We start from the raw sequence: 14,286 nt of genomic DNA, 5'->3' as shown, positions 1-14,286 counted from the left end.
GTTGAAAGAGCATTTAAGGTTTGTAATCCTAGGTGAATCAGTTAATCTCTCTGGGTCTTAGGCTCCCGTCTGCACAATGAGGATTTGGGACCAGATGATCTTTAGGGTTTAGTCTAGCTTTGAAATTTTGTGCTGCCTTGAGATTTTCCTCTGAACTTTTAAATTCTTCTCCCTTGCTGCATAATCTTCCCCTTCCATTAAATTGTGTGTGTGTGTATATGTGTGTGTGTGTGTGTGTGTGTGTGTGTGTGTGTGTGTGTGTGTGTGTAGGGTATGTAAGGAATAGGGGAATAATTTAATGAAATTACTCTTCTGTGTTGCTTAACTAGGTATGTCACAATTTAACAGAAAGACTTCTAAGAATTCTGAATGACTCTTTTATTGAGAAGGCTATTTCCTGGAGGACAGATGTGGTAATTGTGAACAAATATTAGACAAGCAGTAATTTACAAGCCATCTCCCCCAAACAAAGCAAAGCCATATATAACCCTGATCCTGCTCAGTGTTCTAGTAATTCCTAATGGATAAGTAGGAATTGTTTTGTATTCTTTTTTAACCTCTAATTTTCTTCTTCTACAGCTTTTTCTTTAAGACTTTCAAGATTTGAAAGTACTCTGTCTGAAAAGATCAAGTGTTTATAAAAACCAGCACCTGTAGGAAATCACTTGAAAGAGAGAATTCTGATCTGTTTACACATGGGGAGCAAGGTAATGGAGTGAGATCATGCATTGTGTGTGTGTTTTTGTGTAGTTTAAACATCTTTTTATTTTAGAAGTTTTAGATTTACAGAAAAATTGCAAAGGTAGTATGAAGAGTTCCTATGTGTTCCACACCTAGTTTCCTCAGTTATTAACATCTTTCATTAGTATGGCACATTGGGCACAACTCATTAACCAATCCTGACACACTAGTATCACCTAAATATACTGTATTCAGATGTCCTTAGTTTTTACCTAATATCCTTTCTCTATTCCAGGATCCCATCCAGGACACCACATTATACTTAGTCACCGTATATCCTTAGGCTCCTTATGCTTTGAGAGTTTCTCAGACTTTCCTTGTTTTTGATGTGTTGTAGGGAAGGGAAAATAATTTTCCCACTACCCTTCTAGGGTCTTGGCTGAGACTCCCCCACCCCCCATAATAAAAGACAGATTAACAGGAGAAAAACAAACAGAAGATTAATAACATGTATTCCTCCTATATATATGGGAGAGATCCAGGAAAACTGAGTAACTCCCTGAAGTGGCCCAAGACACCACCTTAAATACCATCTCCAGCTAAAGACAAAAGGTTTGGTGGGGGGAAGGTGGACAAAGCCAGTTATGGGAGGTTTTCATGCAAAGCACAGTAAGCAAGGGCATGGTTGTTATGCAGATTTAAGTCCTTGCCTTCTCCATTGACAAGAGTTTCTAGAGCTTTGGTCATCCTCCTCTTCCTGGTACAGAGAAGGAGACACCCTTACAAATGGAGGTTTCCCTTATAGATGTAAGTGTCTCTTACAAAAGGGTACCTCCTACTCAGTTTTCAGAGCTTCTTCTATGTCTGCTGTTTCTTAAAAATAACCAGCTCAAGATAATCCTTATGCCAAAGAGGCATTTTGGAGTGGCACATTCTGTTCCCTTTCAACTTGACAGTTATAAGGAGTAAAGTCCAAAATTTTGTAAAATCTCCCTCAATTTGTAGTTTTTCTTTTTTAATGGCTAATGTAGTTTTAGGAGATGATTCTGTGTTGGTCAAATGTGGGATGAAGCTCCCATTCTCATGTGGCCTGGTTGATCTGCTTTTGTTCCACGGGCAGACTGTACTTTACTTCAAATGTATATGGTTAGCTATGGTGGTTGGTGTTAGATGGAGGAAGAGAATGTGGGCCCCCTGCCAGGTGACACAGTCATTTTAGATCAGTCTTCCCCAGTAGAACAGGGTCAAGTCTAGTCTTTCTGGTGGTGGCTCTGTAGTAACCTCTGTATGTATGATTCTATTACACAGAAATGCTATTTTAGGGTACTTAACAAAGCATATTTGAAATAGTACGCTTGCTAGAAATTTGTTGGGAAATACTGTACAAGAAGATTCTGGCATGTAACCTGGGAGTCATCCTTAACATTCTTCCCCCTTTATCACCTGCTACATCTAATCCATCATCATCTTATCAATTTTACCCCCTCCCCCCAGTATCTTTCTAAGAACTTATTCATTCTCAGTACTCCCTCCATTACCATCCCAGTTGAAGCTCTCCTCAGCTGTCATCTGGAATACTATAACTGTCTCCTAACTAGCCTCCTTACTTCCACTCTGGCCCCCTTTCAATACATTCTTTATATTTAATTAATTCATTCATTCAATCAAAATGTATTTATCAACTACCCAGCATGTGCCAGGCACCATTCTACGTGTTGGTAATATAGCAGTAAACAAAACAAAGCCCCTGAACTCATAAAGTTACATAATATTGGGAGAGATGAGCAATAAGTAAATATTTAATCAAATGTTAGGTTGTGATAATGCCATGAAGAAAAATTAAACAGGCAAGGGAATAGTGTCAGGGGGTGCGATTTTAGATGGACTTGGCAGAGAAGACTTCTCTGAGTAGATGGCATTGGAGCACAGGCCTGAACCAGGAGAGGGGGTGATCCATGCAAATGTCTGGGGAAAGAACATTCCAGGTAGAATAAACAGCAAGCCCAATGGATTTTGGGTGGGAACAAGGTTGGCATTTTCTAGGAATAGCAAGGAAGCCAATGTGATTGGAGTAGAGGTAACAAAGGTAGAGTAGGGGAGGTAGCCAGGGGCCAGAGCTCTGCAGATCATGGTGCAAGGACTTGGGTTTCTCTCCCAAGTGTAACTGAAAGCCTTAGGAAGATTTATAGCAGAGGAGTGGCATGACTGAGTGATTTTCCATAATATTAATCATGTGACATTCTCTCTCCCACTTAAAAGCTTTCAAAAGCTTTCCATGGATTTTAGGATAAAGATCAAATTATTTACTGTGATCTATAAGGCCCTGTATGGTTGTGCTCCACCTGAGTCTTCAGCCTCATATTGTATTATGTCTTCAAGTCTTTGTACTTATCAATCTTTATCTTGCCACAGGGCCTTGGAACATGCTATTTCCTCTGTCTGGAATGCTCTTCCATCCCCTCTTGTTTCATTAATGCCTATTCATCACTCGGATCTCATTTTATTGTTCATTTTCACTGACTAGGTAAAAATCCTCCTATTATGGAGGTTTATAGCACTATATCCATCTCTATCACAGCATTTGTCATAGTGCAATTCTGTATTTGTATAATTATTTGAATAACATACTCTGCCATGCAAAATTGGAAGCTTCGTCACCATCATATCCTTGGCAGCCAGAGCCCTTGGTATCCTTACAGAAGATACAAAATCAGCATTTATCGAATTAATGAATAAATGAATATATTTCCCTGAGGTCTAACTTGTGTATTTTATATTGGGGCAGGCCTGGGGGCTTGACAAGAATCTACTATCTGCTATGTGTTTGGGACACCCAAGAAATGTGTCATATAGCTTTTATTCTGTACCTGCTGGCACTATCAATTCACTAGATACAGCTGTTCTCTCTGAGTATTGTATTTTTCACAGATCAACTGGCTCACTGGATACTGTCACTGCTCTGCTGGTATGGTAGTGTCAGCTTATATCAAAGCCCTGCTCCATCAGGCACCGTAGCCTCTTTAGTGCACTGATGGACATAGTGGGTCTTGCTGCTGCTTTACTGAGTAGAGAAGTACCCTGTTGATGGATGCCATTGCTCTGATAGGTTCCCTTATGTTACCAAAGTGGCCTATGATAAAGTTAAGGATGTGTGTATGTGGTGGGGGGATCGTTCTGTATCATGTTATCCTCATTCAGAGGAGCCCTAAATAGTGTTGCTGGGGCCACTGATGTTTGAGTTCAGTGAAAAAACTCCTTTCCTTTTCACTAGGACACACACGTGCACATGAAGGACCATGCTGTTCTCAAATATTATGTGAGCTGTAGAATCGGACCTACAGACTTGGGTTCCTCTCACAACTCCACACATTACTGGCTGGATGACCTGGTATGTCGTTAACTTTGAGCTTCAGTTGTTTCCTCATCTGTGCAATGGTACAATGACAACTTCCTTGCAGGGTCCTTACAATAAGTAAATTAGATAAATGCATATAAAGCTTTTACCACAGGGTCTGATATAATAAGGATAGCTAATCAATTTGTGAGTTAGGAACTATTCTAAGTGCTATACAAATATTGCCTCATTTAAACATGCTCACAAACATCCTGTGAAGTAGGTACTATAATCTCCATTTTATAAATGAAAAAACTGAGGTACAGAGAGGTTAGGTAATTTGTCCAAGATCACATAGCTAGAAGTAGCAGAGCTGAGAGGGAGGAGCTGGTCTAAATGAGTTCTAAAATCCCTTTCCCCTCCAAATTCTAGGATTCTATACATTGAATTAGTACAAGGTCATTGGATTACATAAATAGATATATTCATTAACCACCCCACTCCCCACAGCAGTCCTTCTGTAAACCCGTATTAGGGCTAACACTAATGAGGAGATAAAAGCCTAAGTAGCTGCCTGACTTACTTTTATCTGAGAATAATTGAATATTCCTGGCAGCCAGAGGGCTCTGAGCAGAGTGGCTCTTTAAGACTACTGACAAAAGAGGGCTTCATTGCAGCCCATCCTATCCCAGCGGTTTTCCCTGATGTTTATATCCTCAAGAAGGAGCAGGGTACTGGAAAGTAAATTCAAATTGGTCTTCTCAGGTTATGTGAGAGCTATTGTGGCTTGCAAATGTCTGGTTTTGGACAGATAATTTGCTCACGGGTGTATCTAGTTTTTTGGGGTGTGTGTGTGTGTGTGTGTGTGTGTGTGTGTGTGATCTTATTAACATTGATAATGAAAATAAATGCTAAAGAATAAGGCTAATCATATTGCAAAGAATGAAAAACTATATATTCCTATGAAAAAATATGAAATATCACACACACACACACACACACACACACACACACACACACACACCCTAACTGCATATGATTACTAAAGCCAAAGCAGGACAATTTCAGAAAATACACAGAAAAAACCCCGATAATCTTGATGATTTACCCCAGGGGTTCCCAAACTTTGGGATTTCTCACCTGGGGGGATTTAAAAACTGCTGATACTCAAGTTGCACCCCATACCAATTAAATCAGAATGTCTCGGGAGGGGGTGGGAGCCAGGCTTTTATTATTATTATTATTATTTTTTTTGCGGCACGCGGGTCTCTCACTGTCGTGGCCTCTCCCGTTGCGGAGCACAGGCTCCGGACGCTCAGGCTCAGCGGCCATGGCCCACGGACCCAGCCGCTCCGCGGCATGTGGGATCTTCCCAGACCGGGGCACGAACCCGTGTCCCCTGCATCAGCAGGCGGACTCTCAACCACTGAGCCACCAGGGAAGCCCCAGGCTTTTTTTATTTTAAAGATCCCCTGGTGAGTGCAATGTGTAACAAAATTTGGGAACCACTGGTTTAGCTTATCTATACAGAAGTCATCATCTTCCTCTGAAGGCTCAGGAAGCCTTTGAAGATCTGACATTATTTAGTAAATGAATCTCCAAGTGTTCCTAAGTATTAGAAAAGGGTGGGTCTTCCTTGAGATCATGGGCTTTGTTCTTACTTGGACGGCATCTCTTCATCAGATTTAGCCTCAAATAAGAAGAGATGAAAGTAGCCGAAGAGAGGCAAAAGAAAGGGCTCCAGATTTTTTTTTAAAAGAAGGAGCTTGAGGAGGGTGATTTGGTTTTAATTTGTGTGACTGTTTGCAAGAAGCATCCAATATCTATAGGTTTGTTTAGGATGGCTGATGAAATTGTGAGGGAAAATAAGGTCATCAGTTGTTACCACCATGGAAGAGGAATTTACACTTTCTTTTGCCAAGGTGTTTTTCAGCAAAATGGTGAGGAAGGTAAGGTTCTCAGCAAAATCGGAAACCATGTAGCACCATCTTCTTTTCCTGTCTCCATTCATTAGTGTTTCTAACCCCAGTAAGTAGATTTAATAAACAATCACTAATATTTACATAGTTTTTACCTTGTGCAGATGCTGTTTAGAATCACTTGTTACATCAACACACTGTGTCTTAACCCAAAGAAATAGCTCATTGAGTGCAATATCAAGATCCAATGATTAGAAATACTCATTGGGTTCAAAGAAATATTTTGAGAAACTCAGTCTCACCAGTCTCTGAAAACTTGAGTCTAGTATCTTTCAGATGCTCTGGAATGACTCATCACGTTTCTGAACTATGTCTCCAAACATCTGTATATTCTTAAACATTCACCAAAAATGAGGAATTCCTTTAGGGTAGCTTTTACTTCAGAGTTTGTTGCTTCCTGGAGCTGTCTTCTCCATTTCTTTGATAAGTGCCTCCTTAACATCTGTCTGCATTTGCACATATTTTCTGTAAGCTCATAAATTGCACTGATGATTTTGAATCTCTTATCAAATAGAGGTTGATAGAAGCATTTTTTAAAGTATCATGAACTTCTCTATGAAATTTAGCTTTCGTTTGAGCAATTTTAAACTGAACATTTTTGAGGGCGTTAGATAACTGCTGGGCATCCTAACTGTATTCTACGTGGGCTATGGGTGTTCTTTCGCAAATCTTTCTTGGGAAGCTTGAGGAATTTGCCTCCCTTCAAGTTTTTTCCTTCCTTCCTGTTCTCCAGAACAGAAAACAGAGCCTCCTGGGCAGAGCTTGAGGGTCTTTTGCTTTCCCACCGGAGGGCCTTTATCTTCCTCCTCATTAGCTGTGAGGCCAAGTTGCTCAAGTGTCCTCCATCCCCTAATTAAGACAGGCAGCCCAGGAAGGTGTGGATGTTGAAAGATGATGGGCAGCCCTCAGCACCATAGTCTATCTTTCTGGCGCCTTGTTGTGGGATTCCCTCCTCTTGGCCGTCATGAGCTGCCTTTTCCGCATCAAGGTTAATGTCGCCAACCCTCCCTTGGACATGATCACCACCTTCCCCTCCTCCCCCTCCATTGTTCACAGCAGCCACTTCTGGTCGGGCCAGTGGAGCCGGTTTTATGACGCTTTCATCAGACATAAGACCTCCTCAGTAGCTCTGGCTGGGAAGTGGGGGCACAGGTGAAAGCAAACAGTGAAAGTGGCCGCAGGGGTGCTGCTGGGGTGAGGGTGCTGGGCTGTGGCCGAGGCGACGGCCGCTACTGCTGGGTGACCAGGATTAAGCAAGGCTGGCTGAGGAGCAGAGACCCTGCCTGCGACAGAAAGTCTGAGTGTCCTCAACACAGGGCAGGACCTCAGTGTCAGACTAGCGGGTTCTCTCCGTGTCAGCCAGCCTTGAGCTGGCATTTAAATCTGGCCAAGGTCAGGGCAAGTCGAAGGGGAGCAGCCAGGATCAGGGAAGGTCAACAGTTGGCCCCTGCTGTTCCCTCCAGCAAGTTTCTCCAGTGGGTCCTGGAGGCCTCTAGGTGTAAGAGAATTTGCTGGGAAAAAGGTGATTGACAGGCCATTTCTTCCTCGCCTCCCCCCATACCACCCGCCTCCACATTGCTTTTGTGAGGAGGGGCTCATTGCTCCTCTCTCCACCACAGACCCCAGGAAGAAAGCCTGGTTTGAGTGCCAACATGTCATATGCAAATGACTTAAGACTGGTAGCTTTTCACAAACACAATTCCACCAAGGGGAAGGAGTGTTTCCTCCCACTAATACAAACTCCAATCAAACTCTTCCTTTTTTTACCCTTTGGTCCCAGGTCAAGAAGACAGCATGGTTTTGTGCCAAATGCCCTGGAGGTCAATGCTCAGATATTAATGAAAATGTTTTAGGTCTGGAAGGGGCCTTAGGAATCATGGAATCCAGTGGTTCTCCAAACTTGGGTGTGCATAGGAAGCACCTGGAGGGCTTGTTGGACCACAGATTGCTGGGCCCCACCCCAGAGGTCAGGATGCCAGGGTCTGGGGTGACCTGAGAATTTGCATTTCCAACAGCTTCCTGTGGGAGGCTGATGCTGCTGGTCAGGGCACTGCACTTGCACTTGAAGAACCGTGGGTCTAATCCAACTTCCTCATTTCATAGATGGGTCAACTGAGGCAGAACCCCAGCTGGGTTCCATGATTGGTTTTAACTCTTACCAGTTGTTATGACTTTGCAATCTCATTTAGCTTTTCTGGGTCTCAGTTTTCTTATCTACAAAATTAGGTAATAACTTCTGGCCTGCCTACCCCACGGAGTTTAACTCACAGGTGGCTGCTATTGGGTAGTTACTCAGGCTTTTAGCAACAACCCTCTGGTTTGGTGTGGGGCAGTCACGTGGTTATCAGGTCCACGAGCTTAAACAGCTCCCCTCTGGTTAGTGGGTCAGAGTTTACTCCCTGCCTTCCCTTTCACTGAGGACCGAGAGAGGAAGACGCTGTCAAACTGGGGGTAGGACATAAAGCATTTGTTCTTTTTGTTGTGTTTTTCTCATCCTGCATGTGCCTCTTATGTTTAATATTTCTAAGTATATTGGTTTTCCTTTTTTTGTGTAGAAAGTTTCCCAATGTTTTCCTTTTCTGTTTCTTTCATGGTCTTTAAAAATTCTTCACCATCTGATAAGGCTATTCAAGGATATATTTTCCTTATTTTCCTCGTGAATTTTTACCTTGTATACCCATATCCCTCTGGAGTTATATCGGCATGTGTTCTGAAGTTCAGATCTTGGTTGACTTTCCTTTTTTCTAAACAGCTAACCTCTGGCATCATTTGTTGGGTAATCCCTTTCCTCTCTTTTGATGTGTGGCTGTGCATCCTAGGAACGTAGCTGGGAGTGAGATTTGTGTCCAAGCCCATTTTTTTTTCCAGATGGGGAAGCTGAGGCCCAGAGGAGCTAACTGATTTTCCTAAGGTCATGTTAGTTAATGGAGAAGCTGTGATTAAAACCAACGTCTCTGACTTCTAATCTGAATTTGAGATAGGTCTGCTTATTTTCTATAGAGCTCCAGGGACATTTGACAGGAGAAGGTTATTAAGCAGCCACAAAGTAAATGAGCATGACCCAGGGTCTCTGAAAGATACAGACCAGCCTTCCTTACCCATCCCACAGAAACCAGTAAATATTTACTGCACACCTATGTTCAATGACTCGTATGAGACATTGCTGGGGACAGAAAAGCAGGTGTCACTATCTCTAGTGACAGGGGCTCAAGTCTAGTTGGGAGAAAGATTGCATGTGAAATATTTCCATCTTCACAGTCTCATGTATTGACTCACTCACCTCTGCAACAGTCAGGAAGTCCCACAGTGTGTGGGCTTTTCCCAGGAAATGTTTCACAGAGGAGAGAGGACTTGAACTCAAAAGATGACAGTATCCCCTACCTGGGCAGGGCAATAAAGGCAAGAAATTGTCTACACAGTATCTGTGTTAAAATTCACACAAGGCCTGAGAGGGTCCTAATGTGTAAGTAAAGCCTGAATCAAGGAGTGGGGGAAGGAACAACATATTGCTTCTGGCCGGAGGACAGACCTGGGTGATGTGATGGAGGTTCCTGTGGTGAAGAAGGTGCCTAATAGGGCACCCCCATTTCCTACCAGGTGCTATGACCAGGGCTGTCTCTACTTGCTACTTTTCTGTAGTAGAAACCAATACTCCTATATATATATATATATTAATACAAAAGAGTGCACTCATTTTTTTAACCTGCTTTCTGTCTCTGTCCATTTTTTTTTTTTTGGTGTTTAATCTAATTATAGACCAAAGACTAAAAGTTTGGGATAAAGGTGATAAACAATTCATAACTGAAATACATATCGATAATGTATAAATATCACAACTAAAAATGGAAGAGGAAGAGAGGGAAGGGAAAAATAGAATGAGCTCGTGGATTATTACATAGGCTTATGGGAGTCCACGGATTTTTAAAAAATTTTTATTTATTTATTTATTTATGGCTGTGTTGGGTCTTCGTTTCTGTGCAAGGGCTTTCTCTAGTTGCGGAAAGTGGGGGCCACTCTTCATTGTGGTGCGCCGGCCTCTCACTATCACGGCCTCTCTTGTTGCAGAGCACAGGCTCCAGACACGCAGGCTCAGAAGTTGTGGCTCACGGGCCTAGTTGCTCCGCGGCATGTGGGATCCTCCCAGACCAGGGCTCGAACCCGTGTCCCCTGCATTAGCAGGCAGATTCTCAACCACTGTGCCACCAGGGAAGCCCCTGGATTTCTTTTTTAATAGACTTTATTCTTTAGAGCAGTTTTAGATTCACAGCAGAGTTGAGCAGGAGGTACACAGATTTCTCATGTACCTCCTGCTCCCACACATGCACAGCCTCCCGACTATCATTATTCTACATCAGAGGGGCACATTTGTTACAATTAACCAACCCTACATTGACAAGTCATTATCACTCAGAGTCCATAGTTTACATTAGGGTTTACTTTTTAATTTTTTTAACATCTTTATTGGAGTATAACTGCTTTAGGGTTTACTCTTTTTTTTTTTTTTTTTTTTTTTCGGTATGCGGGCCTCTCACTGCTGTGGCCTCTCCCGTTGCGGAGCACAGGCTCCGGACGCACAGGCTCAGCGGCCATGGCTCACGGGCTTAGTTGCTCCGCAGCATGTGGGATCTTCCCGGACCGGGGCACGAACCCGTGACCCCTGCATCAGCAGGCGGATTCTCAACCACTGCGCCACCAGGGAAGCCCAGGGTTTACTCTTGATGTACATTCTTTAGGTTCCGAGAAATGTATAATGACATGTATCCACCATTACATATCATACAGAGTAGTTTCACTGCCCTAAAAATCCCATGCTCAGCATATTCATCCATTCCTTCCCCCAACCCCTGGCAACCACTGATCTAGTCTCCATAGTTTGCCTTTTTCAGAATGTCATGTACTTGGAATCCTCCAATATATAGCCTTTTGAAATTGGCTTCTTTCACTTAGTAATATGACTTAAGTTTCTTCCATGTGTTTTCATGGCTTGATGCCTCAGTTCTCTTTTGTTTCCCCACCTTTATTGAGATATATTTGGTGTATAACACTGTGTAAGTTTAAGGTGCACAACGTGATGACTTGATAGTCATATATATTGTGAAGTGATTACCACATTAAAGTTAGTTAACACATCCATTACCTCACAGTTACCTTTTCTGGTGGTGGTGGTTGTTGTGAGAACTTTTAAGATCTACTCCCTTAGTAACTTTGAAGGATACAATATAGTATTGTTAACTATAGTACACTAGATCCCCCGAACTGGTTCATCTTATAATTGGAAGTTTGTACCCTTTGACCAACATCTCCCCGTCTCCCCTACCCTGCAGCCCCTGGCAACCACCATTCTACTCTCTGTTTCTATGAGTTTGGGTTTTTTTGAATTACACATATAAGTGAGATCATACAGTATTTGTCTTTCTCTGTCTGACTTATTTCACTTAACATAATGCCTTCATGGTCTACCCATTTTGTCATAAATTTCAGGATTTCGTCCTTTTTATGACTGAATAATATTTCATTACGTGTGTGTGTGTGTGTATATGTGTATATACACATCACATTTTCTTCCATTCATTCATGCACAGGCACTTAGATTGTTTCCATGTCTTGGCTATTGTGAATAATGTTGCAGTGAACAAGGGGTGCAGATATTTCCTCAAGGTAGTTATTTCATTTCCTTTGGCTATATATCCAGAAGTGGGATTTCTGGATCACATGGTAATTTTATGTTTAATTTTTTGAGGAAACTTCATGCCATCTTACATAGTGGCTGTACCAATTTACACTCCCAACAGTGTAAAGTGTTCCCTTTTCTTTATATCCTCACCAGCACTTGTTTTGTCTTGTCTTTTTGATAATAGTCATCTGAACAGGTGTGAGGAGATACCTCAAGGTGGTTTCAATTTGCATTTCCCCAATCATTAAAGATGTTAAGCACCTTTCCCTATCTATACCTATTGGTCATTTGCCTATTTAGGTCCTGTGCCCAATTTAGAATTGGGTTATCTGTATTTTTGGTATTGTATGAGTTCCTCATATATTTTGGATATTAACCCCTTATCAGATAGAGATTTGCAAGTATTTTCTCTCCCTCTGTAGGTTGCCTTTTCATTTTTTTGATTGTTTCCTTGGCTGTGTGTAAGCTTTTTTGTTTGATATAGTCCCACTTGTCTATTTTGGCTTTTGCTGCCTGTGCTTTTAGTATAAAATCCAAAAACTTTTGCCAAAACCCATGTCAAGGAGCTTGTCATAGGGAAACTATGTTTTCTTCCAGGAGTTTTATGGTTTCAGGTCTTACATTTAAGTCTTTAATCCATTTCAAGTTAATTTTTGTGAGTGGTATAAGATGGGAGTCCAATTTCATTCTGAAAGTCGACAACCAGTTTCCCCAACACCATTTATTGAAGAGTCTACCCTTTCCCCATTGAATATTTTTGGCTCCCTTGTCAAATATTAGTTGACCAATTATGCAAGGCTTATTTCTGAGCTCTTGATTCTGTTCCATTGTTCTATGTGTCTGTTTTTATGCCAGTATCATACTGTTTTGAATATTATACCTTTGTAATATAGTTTGAAATCAGGAAGTGTGATGCCTCCTGCTTTGCTGTTCTTTCTCAGGATTGTTTTGGCTATTTGGAGTCTTTTGTGGTTCCATACAAATTTTAGGATTATTTTTTCTATTCTGTGAAAAATGTCATTAGAATTTTGCTAGGAGTTGTACTGAATGTGTAGGTGGCTTTGGGTAGTATGGACATTTTAACAATATTCTATCTATGAAATTGGGATATTTTTCCCTTTGTGTCTTCTTCAATTTTTGTCCTCAATGTCTTATAGTTTTTGGTATATAGATCTTTTGCCTCCTTGGTTAAATGTATTCCTAAGTATTTGATTGTTTTTGATGTATTGTAAATGAGATTGTTTTCATTATTTCTTTTTCAGATACTGTGTTCTTACTGTATAGAAATGCAACTGATTTTTGTATGTTGATTCTGTATCTTGCAAAATTACTGAATTCATTGATCTAACATTCTAACATTTTTTGGTGGAGTCTTTAGGGTTTTCTATATATAAGATCATGTTATCTTCAAACAAAGACAATTTTACTTCTTACTTTCTGATTTTGATGTCTTTTATTTTTCTTGCCTACTTTCTCTGGCTGGGACTTTCGGTTCAATCCTGAATAGGAGTGGTGAGAGTGGGCACCCTTTTCTTGTTCCTGTTCACCATTGAGTATGATGTTAGCTGTGGGCTAATTGCAAACGGCCTTTATTATGTTGAGGTACAGTCCTTCTATACCTAATTTTTTGAGATTTTTATCATGAAAGGATGTTGAATTTTGTCAAATGCTTTTTTTTTCCATCTGTTGAGATGATCATATGATTTTCATCTTTCATTCTATTAATGTGGTGAATGACATTTATTGATTTGTATGTTTTGAACCTTCCTTGCATCCTAGGGGTAAATCCCATTTGATCACATGCTGTTGAATTCCATTTGCTAGTATTTTGTTGAGGAATTTTGCATCTATCTTCATCAGGAATATTGGTCTGTAATTTATTTTCTTATAGTGTCCTTATCTGGTTTTGGTATCAGAGTAATGCTGGCCTCATAAAATAAGTTTGGGAGTGTTCCCCCCTCTTCGATTTTTTTTGGTAATTGTTTAAGAAGGATTGGCATTAATTTTTTAAATGTTTGGTAGAATTCACCAGGGAGAACATCTGGTCTTGGAATTTTCTTTGTTGGGAGTTTTTTGATTACTGATTCAATCTCCTTATTTGTTATTGTTTTGTTCAGATTTTCAATATCTTCATGATTCAGTCTTGGTAGGTTATATGGTTCCAGTGATTTATCCATTTCTTCTAGGTTATCCAGTTTGTTGGTGTATAATTGTTCATAGTTGTCCCTTAAAATCCTTTCTATTTGTGTGGTATGAGTTATAATGGTTCCTCTTTCATTTATAATTTTATTTGAATCTTATTTTTCATGGTTTAGCTAAAGGTTTTTCAATTTTGCTTATCTTTTCAAGAAATGAGCTTTTAGTTTCATTGGTCTTTCTTCTATTGTTTTCATATTCTCTATTTCATTCATTCTCAAATCTTTATTCCCATCCTTCTGCTAACTTTGGGCTTAGTTCTCCTTTTTCTAGTTCCTTGCGGTGTAATATAAGGTTGTTTGAGATCTTTTTTAAAAATTAATGTGGGCACTTATTACTATAAACTTTCCTCTTAAAACTGCTTTTGCTGCATTCTGTAAGTTATGGTATCTTGTTTCCATTTTTATTTGTCTCAAGATATT

This window comes from Kogia breviceps, chromosome X, assembly GCF_026419965.1.
Source record: "Kogia breviceps isolate mKogBre1 chromosome X, mKogBre1 haplotype 1, whole genome shotgun sequence".
Taxonomy (NCBI): domain Eukaryota; kingdom Metazoa; phylum Chordata; class Mammalia; order Artiodactyla; family Physeteridae; genus Kogia; species Kogia breviceps.
Note: the sequence above shows the minus strand (reverse complement) of the source record.